Source organism: Taurulus bubalis (genome assembly GCF_910589615.1).
Source record: "Taurulus bubalis genome assembly, chromosome: 12".
NCBI lineage: Eukaryota > Metazoa > Chordata > Actinopteri > Perciformes > Cottidae > Taurulus > Taurulus bubalis.
This window is the reverse complement of record NC_136600.1, coordinates 6,611,416-6,634,685: the sequence shown is the minus strand read 5'-3', so window position 1 is coordinate 6,634,685 and position 23,270 is coordinate 6,611,416. Positions and strand designations below refer to the sequence as shown.

Sequence of the window (23,270 nt, the reverse complement as noted above, 5' to 3'; positions counted from 1 at the left end):
CAGCTGTGCTCACTGTGGGAGCTAAAATGTTTTTTATATTAAAGGGTGTTTTCACTTCTTATCATAAAAGGAGGAACAGAGCTGGACGTTGCTTAATCGTGCAACAAATACTGCTGAGCAGCTTCCTCGCGGATCATAAGATAAGAGGAAGATGTGGGCTGCTGCGATTTTGAACACGATTCATCTGGCCAGTCCTTTGCTGTTGAATTAGCCTGATGTCATTATTTTTTTTTTGACCATGCTAAACAAAAAAATCCTCTGGCAGCGGTTGAGCCTTTCCAGTGTTTTCTCTTGGTTTGTGTGGTGGCACAGCCCCCCCAGAGGTCAAGCTGCGGTGACAGCGGCTCTGTCCATGGTGCTGACTGACCATCCAAACAACCGGCTGAATTCGGGGCCACTTGTATGTCAAGGGTGACCTACAAACAGAGCCTGGTCGGCCCGCTCTTTGTCAAAGTCAGACTAATTTTAGAACACTTGAACCTTCTATTTCTTCCCTCTGAGCTGTTTTCCCTCCAAGCACCCTCACTGGGCCAAATGTGTTCCCTCTCTCGGATGCGACAGGAGAACCGTAGGCCCTTCAGCGTCTAATCTCTAATCTGCTCTGTCTTTTTTCCCCCTATGAGTTTGCAGCTACAATAGTCAACCCCGCTGTACATGTTTCGTTTCAAAGCTGCTCCACTCTGATAAAAGGCTGCAGTCAGTTTACCACAGCCGGGCGGCGTAAACAGCGAGCCGATAAGTGAGACAGAGGAGTTCAAACAGGCCAGTGTCTGTGGAGCGAGCGGGGGGCGGGGGGGCGGCACAGAGACGCGCTTGTTAGGCAAGTTAATGACTCCACTCCTGAGACTCAGCCGCAGCGTGTTTGTTTTCACATGTGCAAGGTGTGCTGGGGGCGAGGTGAAGTGTGTGCCCCGGTTGCTTCATGACTAATAAGGCACAAGTTGCGGCACCTTGTGCGTCCGAACCAGAGACGCATTTAGTTTTCGTGTAAAACATTCAGATAAACATGCTACGTGTAGAAATGTAACGAATCAGTCTGGGTAAATTTACTAAGGCTGTCAATGTGAAAATACTTTCTGTTGTGTCACTTGAGAGGAAGTCAGTTGGATTTGCATCGCAGCACAAAGACAGAAGGAGGTTTTGTTCTTGTAGCATAAAAAAAAGCAACATCCTCTTTTTTGACACGGGACCCTAATGTAGTCATGGTGAAACATGGTCCTGGAGACAACTAGTGGTTCTGAGAACATGCAAAATGTAGTTACTAAACTTTACAGCTGTTTAGCTGAAGGCTGAGTTCGAAGATGGGTGTGGTCTGAGCAAAGGGGCGGAAGTAGAAGGGTCGGAAGTCCCTGGCCGGATTTTGGTGTCACGGCTGGTGTTGTCTTTATTTGAACCTACAAAAGTCACGGGAAGACAAATTGTAACACAGATGGGATGTAATATGTCATAATATTAACATTGTTACTTAACTTGTCAACCAAACTCGACGACCCTTTCATGAATTACTTTCTGCGGTTCGGGACGGGACAAACTGTCGATACTAGTCATTCTTTCATTTGACGTCTTGAAAACCCCCCTTTTGATTTTCCATTGATGCAGATTGCATTTGTTCAGCGAACTGTGTCTCACCTAACTGAGCTGATTTCAAATCCTTTAATTAAAAAATCTCGTCAGACGGAGGTAATGGCTGTGTTCAGGAGGTCAAACCGGGACCCATAGATTCAGCACCTAAACCTGGCCCGGTAAACTGTTTGTTTACGTCTCAATTTACACCCTGGGGCCCTGAATGGACCCAGTGCACAAGAGGGCCCTTAAAGAGGGATGACCGAAATCCATGTGACCGGCCTAGCACTCAGGATGTTTTGTGTTGTATGTGTTGTGTGTCTTATTAAAAGTATGTTGAGAACCAGGCCTCAGACATTCAAATTTAAAAACTTTACTGGAACAGCAAAGATGTTAAGACTCACACTCCCTCATATGTCGCACTCTTTCTCTCCATTTCCTTCGGGTTTTTTGTTGTTGTATTGTTAAGAGCCAATGTTATGAGAGCCAAAGTTCTTTTGTTCCTCTCTTTACAAGAAGGCTGAGATGGCCAACTTTAAAAGGGAGGAGAACTCCTTTTTAAAATTGGCCATCCAAAATGAGCTCACAGTTTGTTTTGTTACATTGTTTTATACATGGTATAATGAGATTAAACTGGGCTTGGAAGATTCAGCAACAAGGATCTGAGGAGACAGTTTTATTTTGATAGCGTTTGCCACCATATAAAAAGGATTATAAAATCCCCTTATTTTAGTCAGAGGACATACAAAAAACAAGTATTCCGACACTTAGAAGGAAAGCATTTATCTGATCTGGGTTGGTGGTCGTATCTGATCGACCTGAGCCTCTCGTCACTCGGTAAAAGTGACCCCAAAACACAGGCTGGCTCAAACACACACACAGGTCAGAGTCATTGCAGCCAGGTGAACTGTCCACTGTCAGTTCATGTTCATGAACCGGGCCGAGGAAATTGGAGGAGAAGCTAGGAAATGACCGCTAAAGAGAGTTAGTGGCCAGGCACAGGCAGGCCTCTGTGGCTCAGAACATGGCCTATTTGTTGCCCCTCCCTTTAACCCCCACCCCCCCCCCACACACACACCCATGGGACGAGCCATGTTTACCTCCCCTAGCCGGCCCACTTCACCCCCTAACAGGAGCCAGTCACAGCACAACCTGCTAATTGATGCTGAGGGACGCGGAGCTGAAAGCAGCCTGTCCTCACATCTGCAGGCTTGGATTTCCTTTTAATCTCCCCAGTCCCACACTTATATGCGCGCAGGGCTGATGCCGGCGCACACACACACACACACACACACACACACACACACACACACACACACACACACACACACACACACACACACACACACACCTTGCCCAGCGGCCCGACGCTCCCTCCTCCCTCTCCGGAGGTGGAACCGGATATTATAGGTGTGTTTTGTGTGCGCTCACTGCGCAATAAAGAGATGGAGTGGGGTGCGAGGGCGCAGAAAGGGTTCTATGTGGCGAGGAAGAGAGCGCTGGCCGTGCTTCACAGACGTCCTCTGTCCCCTACCCCCCTCCCCTGCTTGATCAAGCGTTAATGAGGCGTCTGTGTGAATCCCCGGGCCCTCAGTGCGTCGGCCGCGGGCTTGGAGAACAACAACAACAACAACAGGCTCCTTAAAAATGCTCTTAGCATCCCAATCAGGGATGCTGTTTCACCTCGAAAAAGCTTGACTGAGCTGCCGGTGTGTCGGCGGGACAACAGTCGCCCATTCACGGGCTCTCGACTGTATAGGTGAAGGGGACTGTAACAAGTGCAGTCAGTCATAAAGGTTTGGGAGAATGAGAACTGGAGCTCCCGTCTGTCTTTCGTCTGGCGGGCACGTTCCACTTGTTTGAACAAAAGCATCAACACCTGACAAAATACAGCAGCGAGTGAGAAACGGTGAGAACTCATACCGATGCCCTCGGTTAAGCAGAGGTTTTGTTCCTTGACGTGAACGCGAAGCATCGCTTGAGCCCGCGAACGCTGAACAAAACGGAGAGCCCGGGCTGAGACAACGCTGCAACGGGACACTCCCATTTGCAACCACGGGCTCCGCATGGGACTTTTTCAAGGCGGCCCCGTCAGATGGAAAGGCTTCAAGTAAGAGTATCTGTTCTTGGAGCGCGCCGAACAACAGCGTATCCGATTGGGCACCAAGGCTGTGCTGGTGCGCCTAAACGCCGACGGGCCTGATAACCTTCTGCAGCAACTGGAAGTAATTAGGCCCTCATGTTAGATTGGTTCTGGTTTGGCCGATGCAGTCATCGGCTTTTTTTTCTTCTTTCCCCTCACTCGGTTTGCATTTTCTTCTAACCCGAGACCGCTTAAATAGATTTAGCAGCAAACAAACAAATGGCAACAAAAAATGCCCGGCTATTAATTCTGAAATGGAAATACTTCTGTTTCTTCGTGGCTGTCTGAACCCTTTTTCCTTTGGTTATGTGTCATGCTTTGTTGGTTGCTGCACAGCGTCTGATCTGCTGAGTTTTCCGTGTGAATCGTAATGCTCTCCAGCCGGTCTGCGCTTCTAGCAGGGACTGATAAGGGTTTTATAAGCGTGCATGCACTCTAACAGAATAATGTCACAATTGGGAAAAGGTGCCGTTGAGAGAACAGCTGGATGACCCGACACTGACTTCAGCCAATGCAGTCTGGAGCTTTGATTCCCACTGAGTCACTGTGTCAGCATGACATAAGGAAGAGGTTTGTTTTCTGCCCAGTCAAGACTTATGAAAGCTGGGTGCTGACAACTTGTGCTGGTGAAGCATTACAGCAATGCTTTGTTTGTGCTGCTCGCGGAGGTTCCCATGGACCTTGGTAATCTTTCTATATTTAACTGTCTCTCAGCTTTCTGGACCCTATCCTTCATACGATCAACATTTAACGTTCAAAGCAAAATCCTCTGATGGATATTTGTGACGAAAGAGCAGTGTTTTTTTCACTAGTATTTCTTGATTCGATAAGATAAAGAGAATGAACAATGACTGAGCCCCTAATGATGCTAATTTTCTCCAGGTTTACCCCATGAACCCCTAAACAGTTGAACATTTGGGAAGATGCAATTTTGGGCTGTTTGATTACGGCGAAATAAAGAATTTGATGAATTGCATTAAATCCCCCCATTCCAATGCATTGTTTTATGACTGAATTCCAATAACATTCATAACTCAGCCTTAGCTTTGTGTTAGCACAAATGTTAGAATGCCACGTTTTACAGACATGGCAAACAGATGAGGGTAATATCAGCATGTTAACATCGACACTGTGAGCGTGTTAGCATGCTGATGTTAGCATTTAGCTCAAAGCAACACCTCATAGAGAGTCTGGCGTACATGTGCATAGCTACGTTGCTACTCACAGTCTGGATCATCATCATGTGGGAGTAACGCTGTGTTCCTTTTTGTACTGGGAAACAAAGATTTACGTGTTCCCAGTCATAAATTTCATCTAAAACGCCGCCTGATGTCGGATTGACATCATTCCCAGCTCCTAAATTCCGATTTCCGATGTTAAATGTAATGCAGAGAAAGAGTAACTTTTCAAAAGGCCATTGCTCAGGGGATTCTGACATCACTGGACTGTCACCGGGTGGGGCAGAGATGAAGTGAGAACGCTAGGTATGTGTGTGTGTGTGTGTGTGTGTGTATTACGACAGCGGTTATGTGAGGTTGAACTCGATGATGTTGGCGTCGAGATTACAAGCCTTCGTTTAACTGAGCGGTAAAAATGGAACAAACCTTTCTCTGTTCAGGCTTTATGCAGAGCAGCTGCACTTGACGATCCCCATCACTAGGTAGACCGCCAGAGCTCCATGGTTATGTGAGTGAGTGAGTGAGTGAGTGAGTGAGTGAGTGAGTGAGTGAGTGAGTGAGTGAGTGGGTTGCCCCAGGTGTGGCCAGGTGTTCCAGTTTGACCACACGCATTGCCGGTTACCAGACATTCCGACGATGGACTGGAGTGGATCGGCCAGACAGAAAGAAAGTGCACCTACGTTCCCCAACAGTAACCAACCCCAACTTGAGCCAACACACACACACACACACACACACACACACACACACACACACACACACACACACACACACACACACACACAGGCACATGTAGACGCAAACACACACTCTAACATCTTCACAAACCACTTTAAATAGCTTAACCTGCGGCCCCATAAGTGCTTTTATCAGTGTTTTCTTCAGGGCTGGCTCAAATGAGTGTAATATGATCACACTGTCAGTTCAACTATCTCTGCGCACGCACACACACACACACACACACACACACACACACACACACACACACACACACACACACACACACACACACACACACACACACACACTGTGTAATGATTGATTCAGCAGCAGGTCCCTCTAAATAGCTCTACCTCCTCAGTTCACTTTTGTGTCTGTGATTTTTTTGTAAGTTGGACCTCATTCATGTGAGGACAACGGAGGAGCCATTAGCTGGTCCCAGACAGACAGGGAGAGTAGGAGACAGTCTGAGCCTCATCACCTTCCTATGAAGCTCACATCAAGCATCCCTTCCTATCTTCCCCCACCACTCTTTTTCCTGTCAATGCTGCTTTTGTCCCTTATTTTGAGAGTGACGGGGGTCTCGTCGTGTCTTCACAAAGACCAAGCATCAAGAATTTAAAGATAGTATTTGGTTTCAGCGTTCTGCAACTCAGTGGATATATATGGACATGATGCACAAATGGTTTTAACCAAGCACAGAGAGATGAGACCGATGCTGTCTTGATTGACAGGTTTTGTGTGGTTGCGGCCCCATTTAAAATCTGTACGTCCCAAATAGAGTTGCTACGATGACTGAAAATGAATAAATAATTGATGCAAACTTTTCGCTTAACTTTGACATGCTACTTTCTTTTTGCCGTTGACAACCAGTAAACCATCTTGACAGAACTGACCTTTGAGGGAACTGAGCCAGAGAGTCCAAAATGAAGGAAGCTTTCCAAACCAAATATTTTGCAAAGGCGGGTGGGTGGACTTTTGCTAAATTCATCATCTTGTACAGGTTAAGAGTCTGTCCTAGGATTACCCCTCCCTTGACTCCAAATGCTCTCATCACTCTCATCACAACAAAAATAAGTATGTAAAAAAAACAGCAAACTCTAGGTGTGCTGTCGCTGTTTCTCTCCTCAGTAAAGAGCTGTGCCCTTTGCCATTAACCGTAAGCCTTTACTGGTGTCAGTGTTACGGACGCTTCCCTGTATTTTAACAGTAGCGATGTTTTTTTTGCGAAGAGACAAATTATTTTCTTCTACATTTTTCCTTGTCGGGGTGAATTTAGAGAAACGGCGGCCAGGTAGGTGGCCATTTGTTCAGAACGCGTTTCTAGCAGTGACAACAGGAAAACACAGTGGGGCCCTCACATTATAAGTGAACCTCCATTAGTGGAGTGACAGAGGTGATACTGGCTCACTGCTGTTTTACCAAAACCACTGAAGGCGACTGCTATTCTCCCGATGCAAAGTGAGCTATAATTCACCCGTTTGCTGTTATTTTTGCGCCAAACTCTGAAATTGGAATGGCTCTCTGTGGGACCACAAAAAAAATACATTTAAGACCGTTCAGCCAGCGGACACTTCACTGTGCGAGTACAGACACCTTGTTATTCGTCACGAAGATTTTGCTTCAGATTGTGCTTTTTTTTGTTTTTTTGCTTCAGAAGAAAAAGTACAAATGTGATTTCATGAGGAAGGAGCTGTGAAACACCTGTAAAGCTACACATGGCGGTCGGGCCAATACTGTCACTTGGACATGGCCAATGAATGCAGAAGCCCGAAGTGAATTGGCTTGGAAGGTTTGGACATTTTCCCGGCGGCACTCCTGAGGCTCCTGAGGGACCTGGACTGTGGAGCATGAAAGGGCTGCCTCAAGGGGATCGGTCTGCGTTTGAAGAACCCTGCATGTCCGCTACCTCCACCCACTGCCCTCCCTAAGTCAACAGCGGCTCGGTTTCCAAGGCTGTTTGACCAACAAGCGTGTCTGTACATTCACAAGTTGACACCTCCTGATTTAAGGAGCCCCTGTACTTTCAAATTTGCTCTGGATGAGGAATTTAAGACGCTCTTTTTGGTTGATCTCAGAGCTCAGTGTTGTAATGACTCATGCAAAGTGAGAGGTAAATTAGAGTCGCTGTCTGCTCACTAATAGCAGATTAGGACAAGAGATGTGCTGTTGTAGTCCATCTCGAAAGCTTTTTAATCTTCTGGTGAACTGGTTTATGGGCTCTTTACTTCTGGTTATGCCAATTTTACTTCTCAAGTTACCAGCATGTGCTGCTTTGTTCATTAAAAGCAACAACAACAAAAATGGCTTAAAAGAAAAGTCCAAATGAATCACAAATTCCATTTAATTCCATCCATAATTATAGTACAGTGGAAATATGCCAAATGTCCCACTATGACCTACACAGAGGCTGTCTCTCTCTAACAATATACTTTTCTCACCCTCAGCAACAGTAAAGATAAATAATCCTTTGGTTATTTCCTGTTGTCCCTGGAACCCTCAAGTAACAACATTACAGACATTTTGTTTCCTTCTTTCTCTCTCACATTTTTTTCAGTTACCTGTTTCACCTGGTTACACCAGTTTAAGTCCCCAGAAGGAAATGCCCATCACTTCCTTGAGCTCGTCATATGGTATGGAGTCCCACATAGGCCAAACAGTTTGTTTACTTAGAGGCTACAGCACTCACCTGATATAATCTGAAGCAAATTCAGTGTACAATGACGTTTTCTTTTTTATTCAGAAACCCACAGATTGCAGTGTTTTATGAAGACCTGCAATCAAACAAACAGTTTTATGAACCAAACAAATTAAATTAATCTTAAAAAGCAGACACACAGAGCTCCATTTCTGCCTCCATTGCTCCTCGTTTTTGCTTTTTCTCAATGCTCCTGTCTCACAGCATTATTAGCACAGTGCAGCAATGTTGATGGCGAAAACACTAGTTATCTCTCTGATTGATGTGTTTGGCCCGGCAAGCAAAGTTTCGAGGGCCATAGTCCCGGGCCTGCTAATGACCCAAAAGTGTTTAGGAATGAGAGTGCACATGCAGGCCTTACACGGCACATTTGTTGGGAGGCATTCTTTGGGAAAAGCTTAGTCAGGCAGTAAGATTGTGAGAGGAAACGGGTCGGAGCTGATGAGTGCTCTTTCTCTCCCTCCTGAGAGGAAGGGATGGATTTAAACGACTTGATCCTCTTGAATTCTGCAAGGGCTGCCATATTTACAGGAAACATATGGGGGAGGGGGGTTTGGCTTTCTTAGTGAGAAAATCTACAGGATTTGAAAACAATAGGGCCACCTGGTACTCAACACCTTTTGAACACAAACATATTGAGAAGAAAGAGCTTACACGGACACAAAAATGACACTGGCCAGGCATCTGGCTTCATATTCAGTCTTGTTTTTTTTTTTTTAAATATACTTTATTAGAGAATGTGCACAATATAGCGACAGGGATCAGCGAACAAGTGTTTTTTTTAGTGTGTGTTGTTCTGTTTGCAGTAGTACTGCATAAAGTGACAGGAAGGTAGAGCAAACAGACAACGTAAAGTGAAAAATGAGAAGAAATACAACAAATAAATAGAAAATAAAAAAATGTAACAATTGAAAACAAGGAAAAATAATGAATCATAACACACCCATCCTAAAACTATAGATAAGATATTAAAAACATAGCACCAGAACTGTCCAAGTTTAGGACACGCCCAAAACATGTGTGGTAAATCTGCTTGAGTATAGTCACAACGGTTACATCCTGCATCATGGTCTGGGAACATTTTAGCTAGTCTGCTGTTCCTAAAGTGCATCCTATGGACCACCTTGAACTGAGTAAGACCAAGTCTGGCACAGGACGTGGATGTGTTCACCCTCCTCAGTACACCCACCCACCAATTCTCTGTCAAGTTTGCGTTCAACTCACTTTCCCATTTGGCTTTGATTGTAGAAAAGGTATCTATTGTCGTTATGATCTGGTTGTAAACTTTAGAGATCAGCCCCTTCTGAGTTGGATGCGTGACTAGTAGGCTTTCCCAAAGTGTTTTGCAAAGGAGGTCAGGGTATGACTGGAAGTGTTTCCTTACAAAGTGGCGGACCTGAAAATATCTGAAAAGATTTGAACGGTCCAGGTCAAATCTCTTAAAAAGAGAGTCAAAGCTAGAGAAGTGGTCATCCTCATAAAGATCCCTGAAACACATCAGTCCTTTTTTTGCCCACTGTGAGAAAGTTTTATCCACTACAGGAAATAGATGATTTTTACTAATCGGACCCAGAGAGGAAGCGGTTTGGAATTTAAAGTGACGACGAAATTGAATCCAAATTCTAAGTGTAGCGAGGACAATCGGGTTAGAAGAGTGGCTGGACAGTTTTATCGGAAGAGATGAGTACACCAATGCAGGAAGAGATGAAGAGTAGCAGGATTGAGCCTCCAAAAGACACCAGTCTGTCTTCGGGGCATTAATCCAAAATGATATTTTTTGAGCGTTAGTTGCCCAATAATAAAAAACGAAATTAGGAAGAGCCAGGCCACCTATGTCCCTCAGGCGTTGGAGAAAGATCTTGCTCACTCTTGGTGACTTTCCTGCCCAGATAAAGTTTAGAATAATTTTGTCAATAGATTGAAAAAAGGATTTTGGCAAGAATATTGGTAAACATCTAAACAAGTACAGAAATTTGGGGAATACATTCATTTTTATAGATTGCACCTTGCCAGGTAGTGACAGGGGCATGTTGCGCCATCTAGCAAGGTCATTTTTCATATTTTCAACAAAGGGGTTAAAGTTAGCTGTATGAAGAGAGGCAAGACTGCGGGTTATGTTCACACCAAGGTACCTGAAACCTGAACTGGCTAAACGAAAAGGTACTAAAGATTGCTGAATCTGACTAGCCAAATTGTTTATTGGGTACAATTCACTCTTTTTTAAATTTAATTTATATGCTGAAAACATCACCGAAACCCACTCAATCCGGTCAAAAGCCTTTTCAGCATCTAATGAGATAACTGCTTCCGGAACAAGTGCGGAGTGGGAAGTTTGAATTATATTAAGTAACCTGCGGATGTTGGAAAATGAGTGACGATCTTTTATAAAACCAGTCTGGTCTTCATAAATAATTAAAGGGGTAATATATTCAAGTCGGCGTGACAGTACCTTTGCAATGATTTTAGAGTCTACATTAAGAAGTGAGATTGGTCGATAGGATCCACAATCAGACGGGTCCTTGTCCTTTTTTAGTAAAAGTGTGATGGTCGCTTGCGAGAGAGTTGGTGGGAGAGTACCCATAATCAGCGATTCCCGATACATTCCGAGAAGAATTGGAGAAAGCTTGTCTTTAAATTTTTTATAAAACTCTGCCGTAAAGCCATCAAGCCCCGGAGTCTTGCCACTCTGCATCGTTGTAATTGCTGCCTGGATTTCTTCCAATTCTATTGTCCGATCTAGTTCCGTGATTTTATCTGATTCAAGACATGGGAAGTCGAGGCCGTCTAAAAATGTTGTCATTGGTCCTTTACTTGAGGTAGATTCAGAGGTATACAATTTTGTGTAGTACGTCTGAAAAACTTTGTTAATTTCTTGCGGGCTAGTTTTCAAGTTTCTATGATTATCTTTAATTTCAGGAATCAGTCGTGAGGCTGCTTCCCGTTTTAGTTGATGAGCCAGCAACCGGATGTTCTTGTCCTCATACTCGTATGACCGTCCACGGGAGTACAACAGTAGTTGTTCTGCTTTTTTGGTCGATAGTAGATTAAATTCTAATTGTAAATTTTCCCTTTTTTTGAGAAGTTCAGGTGATGGATTAGAAACATACTGCTTATCGAGGTTGTGAATGGATTCAGTCAAGTTTTGTAGTTGTTGCATCCTCATTTTGTTTGAGTATGATGTGAAGGAAATGATTTCCCCTCGTAGAACTGCTTTAAGTGTTTCCCACAGAAGGGAGAAGGAGACTGTACTGGACGTGTTAATTTCGATGAAGGAATCTATGATTTTATTGCAGAAGTCTTTATCAGAGAGCAATAGGGGTTTAGCCTCCATAGTGGACGGTCTTTCTGATTCAGGGTGAAGGAGATGTCTAATTGTAGAGGAGCATGGTCCGAAATAATAATAGGTAAATATTCCACAGACTTAACGTAAGGAATGAGAGCTCTGTCCAAAAAAAAGTAATCAATTCGTGAGAAGGAGGAGTGAACATGTGAAAAGAAAGAAAAAACCTTCGATTGGGTTTGAAAACCTCCAAGGATCTACACAACCATTATCATTCATAAACATTGAAAAGGATTTGGACATTTTGGTGGGGGAAACTCTTTTAGAGGATGAGCGGTCCAGGCTACGGTCCATTACACAATTTAGATCCCCTCCAAGCACTAGTTGATGTGTATTTAGGCTTGGAAGGGAGGCCAAAAGACTGTTAGCAAAGTTGACGTTGTCCCAATTGGGAGCGTATACATACATATTCAGTCTTAACAAGTCACAATAAGTCTGTTTTATTTACCTCTCTTACTCCACGGCATTTGCTTATTATGTATTGGCACGCGACCTTTCGCTGAACTTTGCCGTTATCTTTTCGTATCTTTTCGTAGTTTGAGCTTAGTCATTGTGAGCTATCAACTGTATCAAAGTACAAGTCTAGTTAATGATAAGAAATGATAAACATACTCACTTAGGCAAATATTTGTTGAACTCATTGGCCTCTGTTTGAGGCGTCGATTCCGTCCAGTCTCTTTGTGTGTTTCAAGTGACGTCCATGCCCGACACATTACTGAACTTCTTCCTGAGACTTTTTTTTTATGAAAGATGGACCATTAGCAAATGTAAAGATTGGACATGGAGTATAAATCTGAACCTTCCTGTTGCGAACCACTTCCAATGCCAGCCAACAGGTTCTACTCGTGGACATATGATTAACTGTAGATGTACGGGATGTTTTTAAAGTTCCACTTTAAAACTGTAACTTCTGTACTTTATAGTTTGAGTCTCTGGGACTTGTCTTGCTCTTCTCTGGTGATGATCAGCCTCAGGGCTGTTGTCTCAGGTCTTGCACTGAATGACCCTCTTGTCTGATGCTTCATGCAGGTGCTCCGGTGTTTCCCCCCTCTGGCAGGTTTATTGGGCTTAGTGTGGAGTCCCGTCTGTCACTGAACATTGACAGAGGAGAAGACAGGAGATAATAAGCTGTATTTGATTGGCTTTAAGTCCCTACTGTACGTCATTATGGAAGAGATGAAAAAAAAAACAGCACAACTCTTTCACGACTTTTACTGTGCATGCATTAGCTAATCTGATAAATTACCCATGATCACTGCAGAGGTTTTTGGTGAATTTCACGCTGACAATTCTAATGAGACTCAAATTTCAGTTAGCCCAGAGTGCTCAACCAGGACTCCGTGGAACCCGTCTTTTGCACGCAGATGGTACAAATTCCCGAAAAGACATTTAACTCACTTTGAAAATCTGAATGTTTCATTCTCTGAGCTCGTCCGAGGATTAGAACCTGGGACCTCATGCAGTCTGACACGAGAATCATCCCGCTAGACAAGCAAGCCATTCAAAAGAAGGTTGTGTGCTTTGTCAGGTGCCTGATTTAGCAGCTTGGATGTCAATGTTGGGTCATCTTTGTTGTGCAGGTGGTCAGATGAAATTGGTAAAACACTGTAATGGACTTTCCCTGCAGCAAAATGAAAACGGGGGGTCTGCGATAGACCTTTTTTGATGGAAGACATTCGTCACAGTAGGAAAAGCCCATGTGCAAATTATTAAATTAATAATTCAGTTTCAGGGTGCTGGTATTGGGCTCACCGTCACACTGTCATGACTTACTGGGACACATGAGTAGAGCCATCTTTTAATGTTGTAGTGGTTTTTCCCATTCTATGGAAAAGGGCTATTCTGGGATTTGATCCTGGGACCTCTCACTCCCAATACGAGAATGATAACCCCAGACCAGCAAGCCCCTCAAGAGGAGAGAGAGGAAAAGTCAGAGAATCACAAAAGTCATTAAGATTCATCGTCACTGGTTGAGCCGAACCCCTTTGTTAGATGTTGAAGATATTTCTGGGGATAAGTCAAATCTTGGAACTGCTGGTGGCATTGGAAGAAAACTCTGGCTTTTAGTCTATGAAACCGTGAACTCCTTGTTCGTTCTTTTTCATCAATACTGCAAACATGAGTCAAAAACACAACAAATTGCATCGCATAACTATAGATTAACAGCTGGTTGTACATGTCTTTTTGAGTAGTTCATAGCTTTCTTGTGTTTCCATACAAAGAGCTTTTACACATAGGCTGAAGATGCTTAATGGATGGCAATAGCAGAAATGTCCCCGCTCCCTTTTCATGTGCACTTGAGCGTTTGCGTTACCATGAAGTTGTTGCAGGAAACTCATTGTGGCTATTTGTAATGGAATTTCCACTCGAGAGGGAAGTTCCCTTTTTTAATACAGCGTAGACCGACCTCGAGGCAGCTCTGGAGAGTCTCAAGGTTCCCCTCAGTGCGGCAAAAGAACCAACTCTCTCTCCTGCACTGTCTCTGGCACACACACAAATACGTGCATATGCAGTCATGCATGCACGTTAATGTGCACCAGGCTGCGCAGGGTTTTCCATTCTTCAGTGCTACACCTGCAGGCAGAGCCCATAATTAAACCTCCCATTCACTCTCTGTGGACAATTAGGATCCTTTAAGGAAATCTTCACTCTTACTTAAAACACTTCAAATTGGCTTTTGTAAAAACGGCCGACCCTCTTCCCGGAGTTTGTTACCGTGTAGTTTTGTTAGTTTACGTTCGGGTGTCTTGAGATAAATGGGAAAAAAGGGTGTGGTGTCAGAGGAGAGTTTTAATTTTTTAGGGAAACACTGTTGCACCTGTCATATATTGAACCGGAAAGCAGTCATATGGCGTCAGAGGGCAGAGGCCATGCAGCGTATGATTCTCTGGCATGTGTGTCCGGGAGTAAAAAGTCACTTGAAGGCCTCTTTGTTTGCTTTTCTGTCCTCTGAAAACGAGCACAGACATCTCTGACCTCCACTGTCACGTCGCCGCTCCAGACTTTTAAACTGCTTCTTTCGTCATCTTCTTCTGAAGGTTGAGAGCATCACTTGGACTATCCGGATTTGTTTTTTGACTGACAAATATTCCAGCAAATGAAAACATTTCTGGAATTTACGAGCGTTTTCGTTGCTTTTGACTTCCAGTGGACATGTGCCAACCATGTGCCTGCTCCGCCGAATAATTGGATGTGCTTCCCCCGGCTCTGGTTTCAGAGGAATCCGGGATTGGGAAAAAAGAAAGAAGCAAAGCCACAGAGATGATTAAACAGATTTAAGACCGGCCGGGGCTGTGAGCAGAGCACAGCCATTTGTAAAGGGGGTGGGTCAGAGAAATCATCCCGCTAGATGGGGGGGAGGGCTTTGTGTAGATCTAAAGCTGGTCGACAACACTTTGATGGAAATAGCAACCAGTATGTTGACAGTGGAATTGGTTAGTGGGGTCAGGTCGCAGCTGCAGGGCTGAGGTTACTGTTCCGCTAAAGTAACCTCAGGAAATTACTTAAACTCCACTCACTCCAGGGGCTCTACAACCTGGCTGCTGCTGCACTGCCAACATGGGAATCCCCTCTTTGGGAAGAGGCTTCACAAGGGGACAAAAAAAGTCTAGTTCAACGATGTAAAAGTTGTTAAAGTCATACAGTTTGGATTCTTGTCTGTGGTACGATAAAAGACATCTTACAAATCATCTCACTCTCTCGACACTCGTTTCTGATATTTTTGTATATTTGAGAAGATGCTTTAAAAAGCTTTATGTATGTGTTACGTACTATATAATCTACATACTTTTGGGCTGTCAGTGGTGATATAGGATAACAGATCAGCACCAATTATCTCTGATCGGAGGAGAACAAGGGGAAAATACTGGAAGCTCTTAAGAGAGAGAGAGAGCAATGGGAAGGGAAGCACAGGCAGCCAACATAGTCATCGAGAAGAAGCGTGAGGATGAGAAGACATCTCTGACACAAAGTCTGATGGCAATTTCACCAAACGTCAGTGGAGTTCACAGTCCCGCCAGGCTGAAAAGGCCCAGGAAGAAAGAAGAAAGAGGTTCAATGAGATTAATGCGGCCTTGAGAAAGAAGCTAAACCAGGTCGTCCTAGAACAGAGTAATTTTATGACTGAAACAACAAGTGAGAAGAAGGCTCTTGAAGTCAAATAAATGGAGGAACAGATCAAGGAGTGCAAGATCAAACTCATGGCAATGGAAGAAAAGATGACCGGTCAGCTTGCCGCAAAGAATGGCAAAGTCAAAGAAATGGAGGAACAGAGACAGCAGCAAAGGAGGCGGCAAAGAGGGTGACAAAAGAGAAGAAGACGAAGGAAAAGAAAGCAAAGGAGTTACTGAAAACACAGAAGGAGAGGGAAGCCAAATTGAAGAGAGACAACAAGGAACAAAAAAGACAAGAAAAAGAAAGGAAGAAGAAGAGAAGAAAGGTGAAGCGAGTGAGGCGAGTCAGGCGAGTGAATAGAACAGAGAGAACCTATAGTATTTCTCTTCCCCTCTGCCATCCTCCTTCCTAACAAACACCCTCTCACCCTCCACCGCCAGACTCCCTCCTCCTCCAATCAGCCATACATCCACTCTTCCACTCCTTCACCTGTACCCCTCACTCTCAACCCAGAGGCTGCGATAGAACGGTGAAACAAAAATGATGGACGTGATGTCCTGACCTTTTCTCCCACCATTACCTTCTCCTTGTAAGATTGTGACACATATTTTGTTGCATGTTCTCCACCTATTTTTAGGTTTTTTTTTAACAAAAATGACGGAAGTGATGAACAATATAGAATGAAGCCATTCTTATCCTATAAACATGAGATCTTTGTTTTGTCTCCATCCTCCACTCTAATGTGTGTGATGATGGAAAGGCCATCACTTGGAGTTGTGTTGTGAATGCACTACACATTCACCGCCTGCTGTGAATGAGTATGTGGTTGGCTACAGGTCACATATCTGTGAGGCCACATATGAGCTGGATGACTGTCCCAGGATGGACGGCCTTATTATGTTGCTTTGCCGTTTCCACTTGATCGCTGATGCCTACAGAAGTCATACAGTGTAGGATGACCGCGGCGGTGATTCGGAACAATGAGTGCAGTGATGCCGTGAAGACCTACTTCCTCAAAATCAGGAAATGCATTCCGGTGCAGCGTGGGCCCAACATGTAGCTCCTTAAAAAGAAAGAAAGATGGGGTTTAAGTTTCCCATGAAAACCTGCAGAAGTTCCCTTTTCTGAAACCCAAGAACACCTTTGGACCAACTTCATATGGATGTAGATCTTGATTGATTGGCACAGACACTGATCCCCAGACCCCCCATTGTATGAGAGATGTCTCATCATCCAGAGCAAAAAAACTAAAATAATGGGTAGACTGTAGTGTTAAAGGAGGCGGGTCAACAGTTTGAGCATGAGGGTCAGTGTTCGCCGCCATTCAGGTCATGGCTGATGTGTGTTTTGCAGATCAACCGCAGAGAGTGAGCATGAACACACACACACACACACACACACACACACACACACACACACACACACACACACACACACACGTGCAGGAGCATACTGGGATAAATGAATGCACTCATTTTGCCCCTCACTCCCTCTTTCTTCCCTTTCATCGGTCCTCCAGCACACACTTACACACTCACTCTAATGTAAAAAATAAATGTAAGAGAACTCACAAGAACACGTCGTACGTCACTGAAGTGGGTCTGTCACCGGCCTCCGCTGTGCGCTGGAAACCATCAGAGAGGTGAAACGCCTGCTTTGCCAGAAGGCGTTATTTTCAACGCCGACATTTTGGGATCGAAGCAGCCATATTCAGTTCCGATAAATTTAATAAAATGTCTGAAATTTCTAAATGAATGGATTGCTCACTTCATGGATTGTTTCACTGATTTCAACTTCAAGTTGACTTTGGTGTGAATGAATGAATGAATGAATGAATGAATATATACTTTATTAATCCCTAAGGGGAAATTTCGGGTCGAGTAGCAGCCATTTACACAGAAAATAAGATAAGATATAAAAACAACAGGGATGAAAGATATATAAGATATATACAATAATAATACTAATAAAAATAAAGATAAAAATAACAATAAAATAGCTGGATGAAAGAAAGAAGAACAGATTATTAATTTAGGAATTAAATTAATTTAAACTGTAGAAGTGCAAGAGTGCAAGTATGTATGTGCATATTAAGTGTGTGAGGTGTAAATACAAATAACAGCAACAACAAACAATAGGAGAGTGCAAAAATGCGAATAATGTATGTAATATAGTATGTTAAGTGTGAAGTGTAGATAACCATAAACATGTACAGTGGTTAATCCACAAAGGAACTCGCAAGCGGTGACTTGTTGTAAAGCCGTATAGCTGTCGGCAGGAATGTTCTCCTGTAGCGGTCCTTGTTGCAGCGGAGCGTGAGGAGTCTCTTGGAGAAAGTGCTCCTCTGGCCCTGCAGCAGGTGGTAGAGAGGGTGGTCCAGGTTGTCCAATATGGACAAAAGTTTCTTCAGCGTCCTCCTCTCCACCACCTGCTCCAGAAACTCCTGCTTGCAGCCGATGATGGAGCCGGCCTTCTTAACTAGCTTGTTAAGTCTGTTGGTGTCACCGGCTCCAATGCTGCTCCCCCAGCAGACAATAGCGAAGTACAGGGCGCTGGCCACAACCGGCTGGTAGAACATCTCCAGCATCTTGCTGCATACATTGAAGGATCGAAGCTTCCTCAGGAAAAAGAGTCGACTCATCCCCTTCTTGTAGACAGCGTTGATGTTGGCCTTGAACAGGAAGGGAGACAGAACAGTTCCCTGTGGGGCTCCAACATCACTGACCACCGTCCCAGACAGCACACGGCCCATTCTGACAAACTGTGGTCTGCCTGTGAGGTAGTCAGTGATCCAGGAGACGGTGGACGAGTCTATCCCCACCACCCACAGCTTCTCACCCAGTAGCAGTGGTTGGATGGTGTTAAATGCACTGGAGAAGTCAAAGAAAGTGACTCTCACAGAGACACCGGTTCCATCCAGGTGCGACTGAGCTCGTTGCAGCAGGTAGATGATAGCGTCGTCCACTCCCTCATGGGGCTGGTAAGCACATTGTAGAGGGTCCAGCGACGATTTCACCTGCGGTCGGAGGTGGGCCAAGACCAGCCTCTCCAGCACCTTCATTACATGGGACAAACACCTTCATCACATGGGACCAGCACCTTCATCCTATGGGAGATACTTAAACTCTCCTTGTACACGGGGCAGACTGGTGTGTGTGTTATTTTTTCACGACCTATTTAAAGGTCCCTGAACAAGTTTGTTTTAACATCAACATGAACAATATGAACATCAGTGTTTCAAATCAAATACCACGTCATTTCTTCACTTTGGAAAACATTAGTTTGCTGATTGGATTGATGCTCATCTAGCTAGCCGTGATTGGATGTCGTTGGATATATACATAGACCAGCTCATGTGATGGCTTTTGATTGGCTCAGCTTCTTACCACTACCCAGCGCGGTGGACGTGGATCGCACAAGTGTTCTGCTGTGTGAAAGTTGACACGGGCGACTGAAACAAGTGCGATTGCGCCAAACATTCGTGCCTTGTGCAGCTTTAAATGACTCCTCAGCTTCCAGCTCAGACCTCGGCACAGCATCTGCCTCTCCACGTGGCAGCACCAGCGTGGAGCTGAGCTGGTGGTGACTGGTTTGGTGGTTTTGCTGTTATGTAACTGGCCTGGCCTAAAAGAGCTGGGACTACTGGTCCCGGTCTGGACGGTCTGCTTGGTCACCCCACCGGTCTTTGACCTTTCATCGAGAGCGACCCCGCCTCTTTCTTTCCCGCTCTTTTTCTTTTTTTTTTCTCACTCCTCACCCTGCTGTTTTGCTCATCTTTGGATTCTATCCTCTAATCCCAGCTATGATAACTCGGGGAGGAATCTGTCATTCCTCCGGGCCAGCCACTCTCTTTTCCCCCACCAGCTGTTTTCACAGCGTCTAGACACACATGCCGTTATTGATCAAACAAGAGGACGCCACGGTGCGCTGAGGACAATGAGGACGTCGTAGAGTGTGGGTCTTCTCCTGCAGCAGGACGAAGTAGACTCTCTGCTTGTGTGCGGAATCAGAGAGGCTTTATGTGTGTGTGTGTGTGTGTGTGTGTGTGTGTTTTTTACCTGTGTGCACGCACTCTGCTGCGTATGCATGCCAAAGCAAAAGGTCGTGTGTGTTTATCAAGAACTGGCTTAATTCTGCATCAACATCCCGCTTTTTGCGCTGCTTGTATACGTGTGTGTTCGCATGTACTGTATATGCAGTATTTGTGTGTGTGTGTGTGTGTGTGTTTATAAACACTAGAGCCGGGGGAGGAATGTGACTCAGTCTTTCCTCCAGCTGTTGTGCTGGTGCGGGTCGCAAACTCATCAGGCGGCTTCCCTGCGATAGCAAGCTTTTAATTCAGCTTCTGCCGACTCTGGACTTTCAGCGGTCTCCTGCCATGAGCTTTGAAGCTCTGAGCATGAAGACGCCTACGTGAGCACGCCTGAACCCTCAGAGCACGAAACCTTTTTGTAGTTCTTGCACACGTTCTTGCAAAGATAACATTCTCTCCCCGCTGATTGCTTCCATCGATCAACTGAGATGTTACTGCGCCGTGTGGTGCACACGTCCAACTGCAACAAACTGTGTCGAGTCCCGGAGCGGCGTGAGGAGAACACATGGCGATAATAGTGGGGTAGAGTAGATGGCGTTGATGGCGGCGTTTTGTGGGAGCAACCTCTGCAGCTCTCCCATTCCCTGTTTGGCCAGCTGCAGAGGGGTCGGAGGAGCTGTGACATCACCAGCCCAAGTGAATCCAGATACTCTGGCGTACGGCAGCGTGGGCGAGCTCAACCGCTGCGACGACTTTCTCACAGTCCTGTTGGATGAAAGTTTTTCCTTAAAAAAATCATCTTTTTCATTGGCAACCGCAGAGGAAGCTCTATATTTAACTGCCACCACGAAGGTCACCACCTTCCGATGGTGACACGTTACAGAAAGTACCGTGTGCGTTCATTAAAGGGAGCCTTTCATTTTGTGAATTTTGATTTGTTCAACCTGCAGCTGTTGGCATGTCTTAGTGGCTTCATGTCAGTGATATGTCCTACCTTGCTTGTTCATGGAGCATTTCTGTATCCTGAAGATTTTCACAGACATTTGTGTCCTTAAAACACCCCGCGCTGCAGTTCTAATCTGGGCTCTTCCACTATCTCGCTAGTAACTGAAAGTGATTGTAGCGGAGGTGTGAACTTTATCACCATCGACTTGTGACCTGTCGGACTTTGGCCTTATGACTTGGAATGATAAGCTCCCAAAGACCGAAGATTAAACCTGTGCAGCGAATCAACTCATGCTTTTCCTGCCATCAGTAAAATGTTTTACCCAGAAGCCAATCCTGCTGCACAAGCATGTGGGGAAGCCGTGCTTAGCGATGCTGACAGTTAAACATTTGATGCTGGATGAATAGAGCCGAGTAAAGACTTCCCGCAGGGTTTCTCAGAAGAGCAACACTGTAAAACGTACTTTATTTTGCTTTACTTGGATTCGACCCAAAAGTATGTGCCTAGCATAATTCAAATTCTGTATTCAAAATGTTGACGAAAGTGTTCACACCTTTTAAACTTCTTTATTGCTGTACAGTGTGACTGATGTGGTTCACCTGCTTCTACTGTAATGGGCTCGTCCATTCACTTCCTCTTTGTTCTGTTTCAACATCGGCACATTGGGATGCCTCATAAATATCGTCCACCTGACCTGAATTACTAAGTTGAACATTTGGGGGGGAAAGCGCTGATGCACCAGGAATAGGAGACGGGTAAATGAGGGCGAGCGGGGGTTAAGATGGCTATCGCTCTACTTCACGTTCAGCAAGTGTTTTTTTTTGTACTGATAAACAAGGCACACAAGAAGGCCATCTCGTGTAGCGCTTCGGCTCTGCCTCTGTGAAAAGAGAAGCCCTCCCTCTCCCCCACACAGCGGTGAATAGAGAAGGGCTCTGTGGCCACACACGTCTCTGCCAAGCCGGATCGCGGTGCCAAACATTTGAGCCCTCTCCCCGCTGAAGGCCTGTGGGCTTTTGTCCCCGCGTCTGATCTGCCACTGCGGTCCAGAGGGACTCAATAGGAAAAGGCCTCCCTGTCGTGTTCGGCTCAGGTCTTTCTCAATAGGGGTTGTTTCTCCTGGAGCAGAGGGCATTTCCATTGAAACTGCAGCTCAGCAAACACAGGCCGGGTGGGGGGGGGGGGGTATATATTTGGAAGTGGGAGTTGTGTGTCGCAGGGGAGAAGACTGTGAGCAGGAAGATCCCCTCCACGTCTGTTATCTGGGAATCTCACAAGCCGAATCAATCACCGTTTTGTGTGGAATTACGTCATTTTTTAAAGTTTTACCAGAAAGCGGAGAGGTTTTTTGAGGGTTTAAGATTTTGGTTTTCAGTTGTTTTTTTCCCTCGTCAGCACATGTCCGTCCATAAAAAACCATACTATTTAGTCTCATAGAGTCACCGCTAGAGGAGGAGATGATTTCATTTTCTTCCACTGCGTAAAAACATATTTTAAGTAATGCTCTGCGCTTCGCCACACGTTTGATATAATCTGCCATATTCCGAAAGGTTCTTTCTAAAAATTCTCTAAATTGCATGGTAAAATATTGCTGGAAGGTATTGCATTGGTATATTACAAGGCTGCGGTGCAAAGTAGCTCTTATACCACTGCCTGCACCAGGCCATTGTAGGTAATGTTGCAAATGAAAGAATAGGTCGGCCTTATGCTGGATTTTGGGGATTTCGTCGGTGAGGACGCAGAGCTGAGAAATGTAAAACATTACTTGCATATGCTGAATGATTTGAAAGCAATGTATAGTTCAGTTCTGTTGCACATTTTCCAAGTAACTCATCCAACACTGTGCTTGCTGCCTGTAACCTAATTGAAAACCTGTCACCCACCAGATACATTTGATTATTGTCAAAAACGTTAACTTTAAGTGAGGTGAAAATGAAATGTTCTGTTCCCATGGCTCTGCGTGATGTACGTACGAATTCATCCGACCACTCTGCACATGTGAACGTGTGAAGATCTTACATTCGAAGTGACTTTCTTTTCTCCACAGAAAGGGAAATCTGAGAAAATGCATTTCAGAGGAGAAAAGTGTGCGAGGAATGTTTCGGAGCGGCGTTGGTGTTGTGATAAGGAGCTTTCTCCTGTGGCTGAACGGCAACCAAGCAGCAGCATCACGGAATGTAACTCTCTCCAGATCAAGGAGAAGGCCGGCTGTAATGAAGGGAGTGGCGCCGCTGTTAGTCTGAGCTCTGTGCGGTTGTGGCAGATGGAAATGAAAAGTTTGAGGTGGCAGGAATCTCCAAACCTTGACGCTGGAGAGTCGCAATGAACCCACCCTTTTGAACTCACTTGGAAGCGAAGCGAGGCCTTTTTTTTTTATCAGATTCAAAGAAACCTTGCGCTTTCATCTTCCTTGTTTGGGCATCTGGTGGACTAATTTGCTCTTTCCTCTCCGCTGAGCGTTTCGGGGTGGGCATGGCAGCAGTCCGGGTTAAGGGGTGGCACCGGCCGGCGGGCAGATTACAGGTCCGGGTTGTTA

General features: G+C 45.0%; 1 protein-coding gene across 1 annotated transcript in view; it reads left to right on the top strand.

Annotated features, from left to right (window-relative positions):
• The window catches only part of me1 (malic enzyme 1, NADP(+)-dependent, cytosolic), a 72,442-nt gene that overhangs the window by 766 nt on the left and 48,406 nt on the right, over positions 1-23,270 (top strand). The gene's annotated exons all lie outside the window — the stretch shown is intronic.